At 47.3% G+C, this 17,205-nt stretch overlaps 1 long non-coding RNA gene across 2 annotated transcripts; it reads right to left on the bottom strand.

The window, feature by feature from the left end:
* Window positions 1-2,401: 2,401 nt before the first annotated feature.
* Window positions 2,402-10,859, bottom strand: LOC138918986 (uncharacterized). Of its 2 annotated transcripts, XR_011428816.1 has the most exons (4): window positions 10,685-10,859; window positions 9,176-9,366; window positions 7,295-7,438; window positions 2,402-3,499 (listed from the first exon to the last, which is right to left on the bottom strand). It is a non-coding gene; the product is annotated as an uncharacterized lncRNA (long non-coding RNA). The 2 variants fall into 2 exon arrangements; XR_011428815.1 differs by lacking the exon at window positions 2,402-3,499 and having other exon boundaries at window positions 3,635-7,438.
* Between the last annotated feature and the right edge of the window lie 6,346 nt (window positions 10,860-17,205).

The raw sequence follows: 17,205 nt of genomic DNA, 5'->3' as shown, positions 1-17,205 counted from the left end.
CTTTAAGCAGCTGCAGATGGTGACTCTTAAAGTGCCTGAATCATCAGGGAGGGGATGGTGGCTTGTTAATTATCTCCAGACTTGATGGCTGGCAGCTGCTGGAGACAGGATTTCTAGTTTTCTTGGAACGCTGAATCTGGTTAAGAAGACTTAGGCATCCTCTGTGTGTGTGTGTGTGTGTGTGTGTGTGTGTGTGTGCATCTTCTTTGCAAAGTATCCCAGCCTCTCTTTTCTCATTTGTAAAACAGAGACAGACATCCTTACTTCTAACCTCGGCTTGAGGGGAGGATTGAGGACAAATTAGAAAGTACAAGAGGAAGTTCACTGTGAGCTCCATAAGAGGGAGTTGGTGGTGAACCAAAGGTGTCCTCAACATGAATCCAGCCACAGGATAGTGTCGTCATCTCCTGAGACAGAATCGATTTCCCATGCTTCTCCAGGGAGCTCAAAACGGAAGCAGGGAAAATGGAACCAGCAGAGCAGAGAGCACAGCTGTCTGTTCAACTGACACTCCAGGTTCATATGAGAAAGAGCCATGAAGCAGAACATCTTTTTAACTCTGGAATACAGATTGGGTTGACTTCAAAGAAGCTTGAATATCAAAAGCATTTTGCTATTAAGTTTTACAAGTGAGACTAGAGGCCATGATTTCAGACAGGGCTAGAGAGAGGGGCTGGATAGCACAGCTCTGATGGTACTGGAGGGGAGAAAGATCAAAGAGTGTGATGAATCAGCTGCTCTACTGACAAGAGAGGAATGGGCGCAGAGGAGAAACATGCCGGGGGGAAAAGCTCAGACCTGGGAAAGAATTTTTGAAGAAGTAGATGAGGAAGGGAATAACATTTATCGAGCCTTTGCTGCTGGCCAGGCACTGTGCTAAGTGCTCTACAGCCATATTTCTCCAACTTTAATGTGCTCATGAATTAATTAAGTGACAGAACTGGGCTCCAAGTTCAGATTTGTAAGACTCTGGAGGTCACACCCTAATAGACCATGGTGCTGTATGATCTTCCATAAAGCAGGGCTTCTCAAACTTTAATGTGCTTCTCAATCGCTGAGGATCTTGTTTAAATGCAGATTCTGATTCAGAACATCTGGGGTGGATCCTGAGATTCTGCATTTCTAATAAGTGTCCAGGTGATGCTGGTACTGCTGCTTCATGGACCACAATTACAAAAGCAAGACCTTAGAGATAGTCTATTCCAGTGAGTCACAACCTTGGATGCACACCAGCTTTACCTGGGGATGCTCAGGCCCAGGTAATTTTTAGAAGTTCTCTAGTTGATTCTAATGTTCTACCAGGATGGAGAATGGTGGATCTGGTCCACTGGTTCTCAACAAAACTGTGGATATGGAGATGTTATGTAGGTGGGGGGTAGGATATGACTTGCAACAGAATAATCTTTGGCGTTTTTTTCAAATTGTGAGATATGTTTATCTCTTTGTGGATATGTATAGTTTTCAAACTACACATTCCTCTGTTTTGAGATTTAAGTGTGTTTTCCAAACTCATACCCTTCTGCCAGCTTCCTCTTGACATTTGAGGGGTGCTTAAGTCATAACTAAGGGCAAGGTAGCCCTGGAAGAATCAGACATAATTCAAGAAACCAGCAATAACATTAAAAAATTGTAATTAGTGTTCTCAGAGAGATCAAGAGGATATTGCATGCATAAAACAAAAGCAGACTTGTTTCTCAAATGTGAAAAGTCATGAGAACAAGAACAGAGATCTTCTAGATTTTCAACGTGTGACTGATGAAATTTAAAATTCAATGGGATGAGCCTAATAATTTAATGGACAAGACTGAGAACCAAACTGGTAATTTGGAAAGGAAATCTCCAGAACAGAGAGTAGAAGTACAAAGAAATAAAATACCAGAGAAAAGTCAGGAGACATGGAAGATAAATCAGAAGGTTCAAAATCTGCCCAATCGGAGTTTTAACAGAAAATGGATATTTAAAAAATGGAGACAATATTTCTTAAACTGAAGAAATTTGGAGTCTTCATATTGAAGCAGTCCGCAGAGTATCAAGAAGGATTTATGAACTAAAGACCAATATTCAGACCTATTCTGATGGAATGACAGAAATCTAAGGGTAAAGACAAAAAACAAAAACTTACAGAACAGGGAAAAATAGGTGCCTGGAAAAGTAACAAGATTCAACTGACACGAGATTTCTTCTCATCAGCTCTACTAGATGCTAGAAGCCCATGGCGTAACGTCATCAAAGTTCTGAGGAAAAATGGTTTTTAGTATAGAATATAAAATTTTATACCTAGCCAAACTGTCAACAAGAGGGTAGCACCCAAAACAGTCATTTTCAGATGTGGAAGAATTTATGATACTATTGCGTTAATTTCCTTTGGCTACTGTAATAAATCACCACAAACTTCACAAACTTGGTGGCTTAAAACAACACAAATTTATTCTCTCACCATCCTGGAGGACAGAAGTCTGAAATCAGTGTCCCGGGGGTGAAGTCAAGGTGTTGGCAGGGCCACGTTCTCTCTGGAGGCTCCAGGGGAAGACCATTCCTTGCCTGTTCCAGTTTCTGATGGCAGCTGGCATTCTTCAGTTTTTGGCTGCATCGCTATAGTCTTTAAGGCCGGCATCTTCAAATCTCTCTCCATTCCATTTCATCTCCATCTGCTCTGTCTCTGTGACTTATCTCCATCTGCCTCTGTCTTATGAGGCCACGTATGATTGCATTTAGGACCCATTTAGATAATCCAGGATAATCTAAATCCTTAACTTAATTATATCTGCAAAGACCCTATTTTGCCATATAAGGTAACATTCACAGGTTCCAGAGTTTAGGATATGGATATCTTTGGGGGTGCCATTTTTCAGCCTACCACCAGTTACCGATCACACACCCTAAATGAAAGCAGATTTTGATGAAATACTCTAGCAAAACTAAAAAGGAATTTAAAAAGAGAATGACATGAGAGACAAGAAAAAATGCAGCTGGAAGTGACCCAGAAGAAGTGAAGAAAGCTGAAGGAAATTATGAGACTCCACTAGAATCTTCACTGCGTAGAAAAGTCTCCTTAGGGGCCAGCCCAGTGGCGCAGCAGTTAAGTTCGCACGTTCCGCTTCAGCAGCCCGGGGTTCACAGGTTCGGATCCTGGGTGCGGACATGGCATCACTTGGCACGCCATGCTGTGGTAGGCGTCCCACATATAAAGTAGAGGAAGATGGGCATGGATGTTAGCTCAGGGCCAGTCTTCCTCAGCGAAAAAGGAGGAGGATTGGCAGCAGTTAGCTCAGGGCTAATCTTCCTCAAAAAAAGAAAAAGTCTCCTTAGAATTTCAAAGCTGTCATAACAGGTAATCACGTTTCCTTCTTCTCTGTGGAGCCAGTCTTATTATTTGTTTCTCCAGTGAATAGTGTTCATCCAGTCACACAGCTGTTATTGGTTTTCAACTTTTAGACATCATGGGCAAAATGTGGAACATTTACTTGTAGCCACAGAACAGAGTGCAAATGTTATAAACCTTGAAATTGTTAAAAACAGTATAATAAAATTGAGAGTGAGAGAGAGGTAGAAAAAAAGAGAGTTTCACTGATTTTTTCAGCTTTCATAGTGAGGAGTTAATGAATGCTGTATGAAGTGTATGAATCAAGGCAGATTTTTAGGTAGATTATCGAGAGTAACCAGTAGAAGAGCTAAAATGAGTAACATAACTGAACAAACCGGAGGTAAAAGCGAGAGGTGAGAGGCGGTGTGAGCACTGAATTCCTAATCCTGCATGGAGAGCCGCCAGCGGACGCTCTCTAAAGATAAGCCACAAATCAAGATATAATTGTGTTTTTCAAAAGTGTAATAGACGTTGCCGTAAGAAATAAAAAGAGGAACTTTCAACACAGGTTTCCTCTGGGGAGTGGCACTGGGTTTAGAAGAGGATGGGGGGAGATTTTTACTTTTCACTTTGGATTCTGCTGTGCTATTTGAATATTTTCAACTATGCCCATGGACTACATTTATAGTTTTAAAAAAAACCTTCATAATACAAATAAACATAGCACTTTGAAACACGAAGCAAGTTGCCTGAGAGGTCAGCAAGTCTCCTGCCATGTGCCATGTACCAGGATCCTTTCTGAAGGGCACAGGACAGTGACGTCCAGAGGCAACGAGGAGGGTGGTGGGGGTGTGGATTTCTGTCCTCTGGGGAGTGAGAGAAGCAGCGGAGGCAGCTCAGCCTCGAGAAGAGAAGGCCTGTGGGGACTGAGAGCCTCCGTCAAAGCTTTGGAGGCTGCCATGAGGGCAGAGGGCACAGATTTGTTTTTTGAGGCCCCAAAGGTTAGAACTAGGATCAGATGGTGGAATGTTTAGAAAGACTTCAGCTCACTGTGAGGAGCACAGAGACAGGACGGGGGTCCTCAGTGTAGTGAGTTCCCCATCAATGAAGGTGCTCCAGATCAGTATTTGGGAGGAGTACAGAGGGACACAGCACAAAAGGACAGAAAGAACATGAAATTTGGAATCAGACGGCTAGTGAGTCTAATCCTTGTCCACGTTCTTGAGTGGCAGTGTGACCTTGAGCAAGGCAAATGCCTGAACCTCTCTGAGGCCCAGTTTCCCTTGACTGAAAACAGGATTAATAACTGCTCGCTGATCCTGTTGTTACAAAGGCTTACGTGAAATACTCCACTGGAAAATCAGCCAGCACAGTGCCTGGCATTTACTAAGTGTGCAATAAATGGTAGATGTCATTACGGAGGGCACTGGATGGCATGAGAGAGAATAAGCCATGTCACCTAGGCAGTCCCTCCATCCTGAGATTCCTGGGCCTTCGGAAGCAGACGTTGGGCACTGAGCTTAGGGACTCTGTCTGAAAGCCGGGAGACTCCCTTCCGTTCCTACTGTGGGGACCACTGGGCCAGGTCTGGGGTGGATTCTTTCCTACTTTGCCAGCTGGAGACTGAGGAAGTTCTGGATCCTACCATGAGCCAGGGGTCAAATAGGAGAAGGGGCCATCTGCCCCCAAGGTGACAACATCATCTGGAGCATCCCTTCAAAGGAGAGTTGGGAGGCTTGGAAAATTACTGTGACTTAAGACCTATGAAACCCTTGAGCCCCACAAGTGGCAAGCCGGTGTATAACAGCTTTCCAACCCTGTGTCCGGGGGTAGACTGATTTCCATCTCGGCCTCCGGTGGGCAGCGTGGAGGGCCCCTGGGCCGTGACGGCGCATTCTCAGCCACAGGCGTCATGGCAGCCCTGATGGATTCTCCAGCCCAGACATTTGGGCAGGCGCTGTGCTCTCCCAGGCCACGACCGTGAGCCATTTATAAAGGCAGCTTCCACATAATCACGCCACTGTCCCTTCAAGGACATAGCCTGCCACAGAGCTGGAAGCCTGCACCCCACACCCTCAGCACCACAGCAAACATCACGTGGGAAGGGGGGATGATGTATGGTTTTGTTTTCCTTGTAAAGCATTTAACTGTGAGTAGCCGCGTTCCAGCAGAGCTCTTTGTTTCAAACAGGGAAACCATGGCGTATGGGTCAAGGCAAGGCCAGGGGCTGGGACCCGAGGGGCTCAGCCAGGGCCCAGCTCATTCTCAGAAACCTTGGCTGACCCACATGGCTCCCTCTCATCAAGGGCAGTGTGGACAGGGAGCTGACTTCCCAGATCCCACCGCTTGCCCCTCCCAGGGTCAGGCCCGATGGCCTTCCTCGGTGGCAGTGGTGTGTGTGCACAGCTTATGGTCCACACCAGACGAGGGGTTGTGCTCCTGGAGGGCAGAGATCTTATCTTAGCACTGGGTGCCCTCTGTCCACCCTCACCGAGATCTAACCAAGCAGCTGACACACTGTTCACTGCATAAGGACTAAGAATCAGCAAATGCATGGATGCCCCTTTCCTTTGCTTGCGGAGCACAGGGAGAGGGAATCCCAGAGGCTACTGGGGGGCAGGCACGGAGGGTCTTCCCTTTTCCTACCGATCCTGACACTTCTGTGTTCTCTCCCTTTTCTTTCCTCTCTTTGTCTTCCTAAAAGTTCATAAAAACTAATATACTGTATAGAAACTACATTCCTAAGGATTTTACTCTTTTCATCACATTTCAACCTCACACAACCCTATGGGGTACATTCAGTTGTTGTCCCCATTTTATAGATGAGGAAACCAAGGCTTGGTGTCAAATAATCTCACTGAGGTTGTTACCAGTAGTCAGTGGAGGTGCTGGGATTCAAACCCACATCTGCCTGACCCAGGGACCCCTCCTTTCTTGCCTCTTCCTTTCCTGGTCGTTCTCTTGAGCCCTGTACCACTTGGCCTTGCTCGCTCCTGCTGATGAAGCTCAGCACTGACTTGGAGGCTAGTCCTGCATCACTCACGGTCACTTCTCTCCAAGGGCACGAGGATCCTTTTCTAAAGCTGCCCCTCTGGGTTTGTACTCTCCCAGGGGGCATCACGGCCTCAGTCCAGTTATGGAGGGACTGTGAGCCCTGGAAGGGAGTTGTGTCTAGAAGAAAGTTCTTAGGATCCTGAGCACAGAGCTGGACTCAAATCCCAGCTCCTCCATGTTTTACCTTAGGCAGATCAGTTAATCTCTCTGGCCCCGTTTCTCCTCAGAAATGGGTTCTTGTGAGGGTTCAGTGAGGTAACATGTTAACCCACCCAGAACAAAGCCTGGAGGGTGGAGGGACTCAGGTGTGAGAGTTACAAAACAGCCTGAGAGACCCTGGCCGGGGTTTGGAACAAACTCCTGGGAACCTGCCTCCCCCAGCCCCTCTGTTGCGGTATCGCCTCAATCACTTTCTAGGCTTTTCTTTAGCTTCCTGAGGCTCCCCTGTATTCTGTGCTTCTTTAGGGTGAAATGTTAAAAGAGTTTATGGGTAGACTGAAGTATATGATCCTAAGTTAGGATTTTTCGTCTCTTTGAAAAACAACATGTTTCTCAATTAGGATACTTCTACTAGAGATTAAATGAATAAAATTAGTTTTCACACTTTTTAAAAAAAAACATAAAGCTTCCAACTATTGCAGTCATGCTGCAAACGGCAGGTGCTCTGAGCCCAAGTATAGAGTGGAGGTGAACAGCACAGGCTCCGGAGTCAGACAAGCCTGAGTTGAAATCCTGGTCTGCACTCAATGACCGCGTGACCTTGGCCGCAAGACTGAGCAGCCTGAGCCTTGGTTTCCTCCTCTGTAAGGTGGGTCTAGAGACAGCCGAGAGGTGAAGCCCCAAGCAGGGTGCCCAGCGCCCAGGGAGGGGACCCAGCGCTACTGGGCTGTGTGGTGGGGTTTGGACACACACACTCTTACATTCACACACACTCACATGCCCACAAAGACGTGGTTTAATCAGTGAACTTCTCTAGTGTCATTCAGGCCACGGGCCCCTCACGAGGCCGGTGAGGTGCTGAGGGGCAGGTGCCAGCAGCAGCGAATCTTCAAGTGCTCGAAGCTTTCCCAGCTCTGTCACCTGCAGAGACAGACAGGTGAGGTTAAAGTGCTACTCAGTGTAGACAGGAGAGTGGTTTAACCTCAGTGTGGTTCCTTTGGCATCTAGCTTTTCTGGATACCTGTATTTTATAAAGGCTTCCCTCTGTAGCCCCCTGTCATAGAAAAGACAAGGTCAAACACAGGGAAACACCCCCAGAACGAACCACTGGACCTTCCACACCCTCCCCGCCTGATTCCCCCCACACCACCTGTCTGCCTACACAAGAGCTGACACGACACGTTCAGGCTGACGGTGAAGAGAAGTGAGGGGCGATTCCACCGAGCTGGTCCTTCCATGTGAGTTGCCCAGGGCCATCGCAGGGCGAACGGTCCCCCCAGAGACTCCTCTGAACTGGAGGTGACTTGAGGCCATGTGGGGAGGAAGACTGCTCCGCTATCTGGGGCCCCTGGAGCCCTGGTGAGTCACAGCACTCCTTCTACTTGCTCTTTCATGGAACGGCAGAGACTGAGCATGGCTGCGGCCCAGGCGTGGTGACAGGCCCTGGGGCCAGAGAAATGAAAAAGCCCTACAACTGTCTGCAGAGGGCTGCGGGTCTGGTCCGACATCCCCCTTCCAGTGGGCCAGCTATGGTGGCGGCAGTGCATCACACACAGGAGCCGCTAGAGGCGGGGACTAATGCCTCCCTGGGAGGGGGTGATCAGGGATGACTTCTCAGAGGAGGTGATGGGGGCTTGCCAAGGTGAGTCCCTCCCAGTTAAGCAAGGTTTCACGACACCTCATAGCTCTTTCTCTCTCTGGTTCCCCAGCTCAGGACTGGTGGGCCTCCACCAATTCTTGTTCCCCATTCAATATTGAACGCTGCCTTGGACAGATTGAGCTGAAGATCACCCCCTCCTCACCACCCTTTGGCTGGAAGATGACTGACACCCCTCCGGGGGCCTGCAAAGTCCTGCCAGAGAGCCAGGAGTGAAAGTCAGCATGTCCAAGGAAGTCTCATGGTCTTGGAGACCAGATGCAGGCTAAGCCAGCTGTGGAGGAGCCACCTGAGCGCCCAGGCTGCCCAGGAGAGCAGTGGTGCCCCCAGTAGAGAACGTAGCCTACCACATCGAGTGGGGAGGTGGTCAGCTGAGGCGCTCAGCATCACCCTGTAGGGGGAACAACGAAACACTAGGTTGCTTCCAAAGGGTGAGGAGCAGAGAACTGGGTCATCTGAGGAAGGTTGAGGATGGATGGGGATGGAGGTGAAAGTGGTCCTCTAGGACCAGAAGGGCATCCTGGGGAAGAGCGAGCTTCGACATGCTCTGAAACTCTGTAGGAATGAGCTAGGATGGGTGGAGGAGTTACAAGGAAGGAGAATACAATCCGTTATTAAATAATTTATTGTTCCCAAGGTCACCAAGGATGTCGTGTGCTGCTTTGGGAGGCAGTGCGTGACCTGTACCTAGAGACACTCAACAGACTGCAGAGCCTCTTGTCAAGGATGTGGTGGAGAGACTCAAACATCATTGGATAGTGATTGGACCAAGTACCCTGCACTGTTCATTCTTAATCCTGAGAGTCTCTGATTTTATTGTTAGAACAGACCTTAGGAAATGGGCACACCTCATGAAAGGGGGGTGCTCCCCTTCCCTCCTCCTGCCTGGGGGAGCAGTGTTTCAGGACTCCTCCACTGAAGGGCTCTTTCTTCCTCCCCTCCTTTGTCACCCACTCTGAGGCCAGATGGTCCTTGGGGGTGCAAAGCCATCCAGGACTCACCTTGTGCATTCGACTCCTTGTCAGCCTGAGTGAAGCCAAGGGGCAGCCTCTGGGCACGTGCCCCACATTTGGGAGCCACAAACTGCATCTTCAAATCATTTCTCTGTGAGAAGCAATGTCCCCTCTGGCATCACACTTCTTTGAAGCCCTCCTTGTTTTGAAATGTTTTCGCCTTCAATTCCCTTTCCCATCTCAAAAAATGAAAAAACAGAAGTTTATTCATTGTCTATCCCCCAATATTTTTTCCTTATCAATTTCAGTTGGAACATTCAGTACCAGCCCCTGTTGCGCCATACAACGTCCCGTGAATTAATGCACTTCTCTTTTATTGATTTAGTAGTTGGCATTTCCCGGTGATGTGGAGGCTTGTATGGAAAGATAGGGAGTTAACACTCTCAAACTCCGAGAAAGCAATGAAAATTGAGAGGGTTGAGAGAGGCAAGTAAGGACAACCAATGTTATTCATTCAAGAATTCTGTAAAATGGGTCACTTGCGTCTGGACATCTGAGGCAGGTTTAACAAACAATCTGACAGGAAGATGGGCACAGTAGGGGGGTGCACCTACAATTTAGACCTTTTTTATTAACAACAAACTGCCACAAGGGGCCCTAAGAATGTTGCTGCTAAAATAATGGGGACCACAGAAATAGGCCTGGGAGAGGCTGGTGGGAGTAGGAGTTGACAACTAAAGGGTGTGAGGCCTCAGACAAAGGGGGTATGTCCAGCCATGAGCAGAGCCCCAGAACCAGTATGGGGGGTGAAGGGGTGAGGAGAGTTGGAGGAAGTATCTGATTCTAGCGCTGGGGCTGAAACCACGGGATTTGATTACTTTGACCCGTGGCGCAACCCTAACCACGCTGACCACTTTGCTATCACTTTGTTTTAGGCCGTCACTTTTTCTCCCCTGGATTGACAACACCCTCCTAACAAGTCTCCTTGCCTCCAGACCAGGCCCACAGCCCTCTCTGCAACCTTTAACTCCCAAACCACTCTCTACACTGATCTGACCTGATCACGCCCAGCCTCCAGTCCTCCATGTGCCCCATCTCCTTCAGGGAGACTAGGAAATGTCCTTTGACTGACGGATGAATTAACTATGAGTAAGGTGGGTGGGTGCCATGGCCATCAAAGGCCAAAGTGAGGGATTGGGTCCCAGGCATCAGGGACCCAGGAGATCCTGTAGACAGGGAAGGACCCAGTCAGAGCTGTTTGAAGGCAGGAGTCAGAGGGAGAGGCGGCTGGACTGGAGTCAGGAGACCTGGGTGCCCATCCCTTGCCCTGTGATGAGAGCCAAAGGACAGCCCTGGCCCTCTTCCATGCCTGGCATGATACATTCCCCAGCTGCTTCCCTGTGCAGCTCTCTGGGCCGCACTAGAATCAGCGGGGATGGCGGTTGTGATGATGTCATGAGAATACAAGCCAAACCATCTTTAAGAGAGAGAAAGACAGAGGCTGAAGAAACCCGAACCAACAGTGCATACATGCGTTCAGAGAGAGGCACCACAAACCTGCCAGCTCCGGTGTAGCTTCTCCTTTCCTGGCACAGAGCAGAAAGGCCGTTCTCACACACCTAAGCTCAGATTAACTGCAGTTGCTAATAATAAGGTTAAGAGAGGAAGGTGCTGCTTCCTCTTCTTCAGCAAATACTGCAGGAACGCTTGCTTAGAGCCTCCTCTTTTCAGGGGTGGGGCTGGGGCTCGGCAACTAGACTCGTCCAAGCCCAGCTCAGGTCATTTTGTTCGGAGAGGATGAGCAAGAGCAGGAGAGGGGCAAGTCTGGGCATCTCATCCATCCAGGGGCCTTTCTAGTCTCCTCAAAATCTTCCTGTCTGGAGGCATGCTGGAGCAATCAGGATTATTCTGGTGCCTACGAAGGACAGGACCCAGGCTGAGAGCCCCCTGGACTAAGGCAGAGCGGTGGGGTCTTTTCATCCAGCTTCTCCTTATATTTGCAGGGTGCCCATTTCCATATCATTATCATGTTATGTAAGCATGGTAGTTTATTCTTCAAGATTTCCAAGGGCTAACAAATGTCGAGCATATTAAAAACTAGTAATCCAAAGTACATTGATTATTTACATATACAGTTTATACCAAACCAGCGAAGTGATAGTCTAGAATAATAATTAGGCTATAAATGCAAAACTGCATTGCACATGTACTAAAGGTTTGTTAAATAAATAAGATAACTCACAAACGTTTTCAACGGGCTGAAAGGAAAGCCCAGGAAGAAGAGGAAATTTGCAGAATGGAGACTGCTTGGTGTCCAGGCAGACGCCACAAGGTGACATTAGACTCTGAGTTAGCAGGACAGTCCATAGTGGTCTGTACAGCAAGGAGAGGAACACAGGCAGGAGGAGCCGACAGCCAGGGGACAGCAGGCTGTGAGCAAGCTCACCAACAAGTGGAGCTTCAGAGGGGAAGTCAGATCTTCCGGTGGAGGAAGCAACGTTGAGTTCCACACGAGAAGATGATAATGGGGAACCTTTGAGTGTTTACTGTGTCCTAGGCACTCCGCTAAATGTCGTGCAGTATCTAGTTTCATTGTTGTACAACCCTGTGAGGGAGGTGATGTTACTGTCACCACCACTTCTATTTATTGACGAACAAACTCATGCTCAGAGAGCTGAAATAACTTCCCCAAGTCACAGATGGCAGTTTCTGAATCCTCTAGCCTGACGCCAAAGCCCAGGTGACCGACCACTGTGCTACACTGCCTCTGCAAAGCACTGGTTCAGAGTCAAGGCACTTCTACTTCCTTCAGTCTTGCTCAATATGACGTCCTCCATTATATGTTTATTTTGAGAGGGGGGCAAACATTTGTAATATGTATGTATTTATTTGTGCTAAAATAATAAAGATTTCCACGTACAGAAAGCACAGTCGACTAGAGTTGCTTGAAGCAATTGCCCTTGAACTCTGCAGCCGGAACCCTGGGGGCGTATCTCAATTCCAGGTGGGGTACTTCGGAGGGATGGTTCTCCTCCGTAGAACCAGCCTTTGGAGTCAAACCCACGAAACGATCGCAAACTTTCCTGGATGCTAGGCGCTCACATGACTTATGCATTTAAAAATTTTTAAATTGTATTTTAAGATTTTCACATATTTTTCTCTTGACGAACAATGGTGCCTCTGACTGAGACTGAGGGTGAAGTGCAGACTCAGATGTATATCTGGCAAGAAGCTGGCAAGAAAGTAGGAAGACCGCCTTTTTTGTTTTCTTAATTGCTACTTGGAGAATGTGGTTTGTGAGAATGAGCGTCAGATTTTCTCACTTAATGTTTGAAAATTTTTACCTAAACCCGCACAACTCCAGTCATAACTTTTATTAAGAAACACACCGGGTACTGACACACTCATTCCTCTGTCAGCCACACGGCCGGCCTGGGTCAGCCCCGGTTAAGATGCATTAAATGAATCCCTATTTGTCTTAGTGGAGATTTGCTGGCTGCTGTAACACACAATCCCCACGTCTCAGGGGTTTCATTCAATGAATGTTTCTTTCTCAGACATAGTTCAGGGTGGGTTGGGGGTGGAGGGCTCTGCTACCCACATGTGCTCAGCACCCAGGCTCCTTCCATCAGGTGGCTTCCCCATCTTCTCAAGCCTCTGGGTCTTCTCCTGGATTTTCTGCATCAGTCTGGCAGGATTCCTCTCACTCACCCCCTCCCCAGAGAGCAGAAGCAAGGTCCCACCAGGCACTGCATCTAGTTCAAAAGGTAGGCTCTTCGGGTGCTGTGGAATACTCCAAGGCCTTTTGAATCCAGGCTCCTGGCTTCTTTGGCAATACAATTCTCTCAAAAACTTGGGAGGCTTTTAATCTATTTGCTTCTAGTTAATTCTGTGTGCCAGGAACTGTGCCTATAGTTTTTTCCCAAGTAATAATTCTCAACCCTGTCTTATTTTTATTTGCTTTCTCATACCATTCTTTCTCAACTTAACAGTGGCTACCTTGAGGCTGTCAGGCTTAGAGAGGAAGATATAGTCTATGAATTGATTTTTACCTATTCACTGTTTAGCTGAGAAGAGTCATTGGGTCTTGACTGCTCAAAATTTTTAAAAATTCAGACATTGAGGATAAAACTTTCACTGTATTAAACCCCTGAGATTTGGGGATTGTTCGTCATAGCAATTAGCAGATCCCCACTAATGTGAATTAATACAGTGATTAATTTTATCTGGGGAGGTAGAAGGACAGAGCCCAAAGGAAAAGACAGTTTCTTAAAAGAAGCAGTTTTTTTTTTTTTTTAGCTTTATTGAGGTATAATTGACAAAATTGTAATATATTGAAAGTGTACAACGTGATGGCTTGATAAATGTATACCTTGTAAAGAATTCCCCCATCGTTATCATCACATCCATCATGAAGAGGTAGTTTTTTCCTGTCTCTGCAAGGCCCTGAATTTCTGACTCTCTATTCCATTCCATTTCCTGTTGCAAACTTGCCAGTTCTTTCCTGAAATCATCTTTTTCTTGTAATATCTTGCTGAATGCAGCCAATTACAACCAACATACGGCATTAATTTTCTCATTTCCATCCTCTTACCCCAAAGCCTATGTTTTTGACTTCCAAGTTATCGCAGGCAACAGTTTTTACCAAGTGTTTTGTCCTAGTATAACAAGGATCTCCAGTTACCCAACCTGTTACATCTCTTTCCTCCTTCCTCAGCCAAGGCCTTATATTTTAGTTTTTCTTATGGGGATGCTCCACGTCAAGAAACTTGCGTTACTCGAGGGCTGCTAATTGCTGAAACAAACAGCAGCCAGACATCCCAAACATAACAATTGATACAAAGTAAAAGTTTGTTCTTTCTCATGTCCCAGGACAGTGTGGACTCAGGGGTGGTGTGGAAGAAGGGAGAGCTCTGCTCCATGCTGCTAGTCAGGGACCCAGGCTCCTTCCGTTGTGTGATGTATGTGTTTGGGCACTGGGCACCTTCACTGGATTCTGGTGTCTAGTTGGCAGGCAAGGGAAGAAAGATCATGAAGAAGCTCGTGGGGAATTTTTAGGGCAAACCCACAAGTGCTTGTTCACTGGCAAGAACTACCTACATCGCCCCACTAGATGCAAGAGCTCTTGGAAATTAGGTCTACTGGCAGTCCAGGAAAGAAAGGAGACATAGACGCTGGTGCACAGCAGCAATCTCTGCACCGTCCCTCCTCCCCCGCCATGGCTGCGATGGACGCGGAGGAACACAGTCAAGTCTCCCTTCAGTGGAGCGCTTGTTGTCTCAGCTTCATGGAGGGCTATCTGCCGACGGTTGAAGGCTTTAGGAATTTCCCTTTAGGAATTGCCTCAGCTGCAAAGAGCCACCTCATCCAAGGTCACATCCTTCCTGAGGTGGCTTGAATCCAATACTGATCAAAGAAAGGGTAGAATGGCCCCTTCATTTGACCCAAAACAGGACAGCTCCGATATGAGGTACTTTACATCTAGATCCTGTGGGCTTGGCCAATGCTGGTGTTGGGTCAGCTCTGCAGCTGGACTTATCTCTCTGTCCAGCTGGGCCCTCCCCTCTCTTCCACAGGTATCAATCCCGAGAGCATGCCCTAGTAAACATCCCCACGCTAAGCTCCATCTCAGAGCTGGCTTCCTTGGAGAACTTAACCTGCCACAATGGGTACCTATTGTAAGTACTTCTGTCAGGGTTCTTTTCTATTATTGTACTCTTTTGTTGTTGTCTGCCATGTCCCCAACACCTGTAACAGTCCCCAGCATACAGCATGTGCTCACTAAAATATATTTTTAAAGGAATGTCTATTTAAATGTATTTGTATACCTGTCATTCTCCTTTGTGAGGCCATCACCTCCTCAAGGACAAGGCCTAAGTGATCATCTACTCTGTGTCACTATCTGTTAGCAGAGTGCCTGACACTTAATCATTACTGAAAAAAAATTTTTTTTGGTGAATATGTAAATAGTATGAAAAACTGAAGAATGGAGGGAACGATCTTAGACCAGGGCCCAGTCCAGAACTTCTATGTCAGAAAGACTTGGGTGGAAAACTGGTGGTGAGGGGTGGGGATGTCTAGTGATTTGTCTGGAGCTGATAATATTTGCTAAATGAGTGTTCTTTCTACTTAGAGTATTTTTATTTGAAGTAAACAATGGAGACTGTTAGAGGGTAAAGCCTGTTCAACCCACCTTCGGTTGTGCCATCATCAAAGCTGAAGGAAGTCCGCCAGGCAGTGAAGGTTGGAAGGCTGTGGGGGGCTGGGGTGGGAGCACATCGCTCTCTCCACATCCATTTACAGCACCTACAGACAGGCCTGGCGGTGGACGCCGGTGGTGAGAGTGGGCTCCAGCAGCTGTGGGCCCGTTCCTTAGGACACTTACAGGGAAACTGACAAGACAAATTCATCGTGAAAAATTAAACAGCACTAGGATGGCGAAACGAGACAATAAAAATAGATAGGATAAAGGCCCTGTTACAGGTCACCTCAGATGCGAAGAAGAAACTCAGCAGGCCTCTGTTCTGAATCGGAGCGATTTGTTATGTGTTCAGTTTTCAGCACCGGAGACACACAAATAGAGATGGATGTCAAGCGGGAAAGGGGATAAATAAAGGTTTTAGATAGAGTTGACATGAATAGAATAGGTGATTAATGAGAGAAAGACTAGAAAACCAGGAGACATGAGAAAATCAATGAAACAAGAAAGTATAGAAAGTGAGGGAGAGAGAGGAAGAGAAGAGGAGAGTCAAAGAGAGACCTCTGCCGGACCTCAGGCTGGGTCCTCTCCAGCCTCTCAGACAGCACTGTTCCTCACATATGTTCCCCAGCCTTGTTTGGGGTTCCGGAAGGTGAAAGCAGGGACCCTGTGCTAGGCCTCTGGCCCCACGAGCTCCTCTCTCCTCCTCGGAGCCCCAGGCCTCCCCACAGGGCTCAGGCCTCCTGAGAGCCCATCAGCTTCCTGCCTCTCGCTCTGAGAGGCTGGCGTTGAGGAGCAGCTCAAAGATGCCTCCCCTTCTCTGTCCCACTCGAGTCTTCCTTTCTGCCTTCCTTCCTCTTTCTCTCCTAGTCCACCTCACCCCGCCCTGCAATTCCCACTGGGGAATCAAGGAGCCAAATTGTTCTCTGCCTCCCCTCCAAATGGCGAAGATGTCATGTCCCAGATTGGAAACAGCATCCGACAGGCCCAAGTCTTCTTCCGGAGGAGAAAATTAAATGGTGGGATGACAGGGAAAAGTGTATGGGACAGTGAAAAAGGCTCTATAAAGACTTATTAATGGGGTTGAGATTTTGTTCCCCAATTGCTCTCAAAATAGCAACATACTTAAAGGAGAAGAATGACATTAAATAGGGATGTATTTATTTCTGCAGATGGAAACTAGTACAAAGGCCTAAAATGAATTGACCAAACACCTTGAATAATGCTAAAACTTAACTTGGTGAGGGTTTAACAAGTACCTTTTCTGGTAGAATGGAAAGAGGCCTGGAGTGGAGTCAGGAGACCCTGTTCCATCAACTTGGAGTAACCTTGAACTGCTTTCTCCTCCTTGGCGGCAATTTCTCCCTTTCAGATAAAGGGATTGGTCACAAGTAATTTCCAGAGTCCTCCTTGTTTTACTCTTCTAACTCAAACTAAGGAGGGGGGTAAGAAAGTGATTCCAGCTCAAATCTATGAGGATGACGGCCTCAAGTGGAAATCAACATCGGTGACTTATGTCAATATTGCCAATTCACTAGCACAGTGTTGATAACTCAATGGATGTGGTTCTGGCTGTCCCCAATCCCCAACTGGAGGACATAGAGAGCAGGGCAAACAGAAGTGAGGTGGAGAGATGGAAATACAGAGAGACAAGAGGAAAAGTCCAGTCAGGTAGAGAACGTGCAGCTTTCCACCAAACTCTCTCCACTGTCAGGACAACAGGCACATGGGCAGCACGACCCAGTGCTGGGGTTCCCTATGATCTCCAGTTTGAGGACCTCCCCCTTGTGATTGTACTTCTATTTTTAGTATCAATTTGAGATGATACACACTTACAAAAAGCTGCATGGATCTCTTGTATTATAAGAACATTGACAAT

Source organism: Equus caballus, chromosome 19, assembly GCF_041296265.1.
Source record: "Equus caballus isolate H_3958 breed thoroughbred chromosome 19, TB-T2T, whole genome shotgun sequence".
NCBI lineage: Eukaryota > Metazoa > Chordata > Mammalia > Perissodactyla > Equidae > Equus > Equus caballus.
This window is presented reverse-complemented; position numbering and strand designations above follow the sequence as displayed.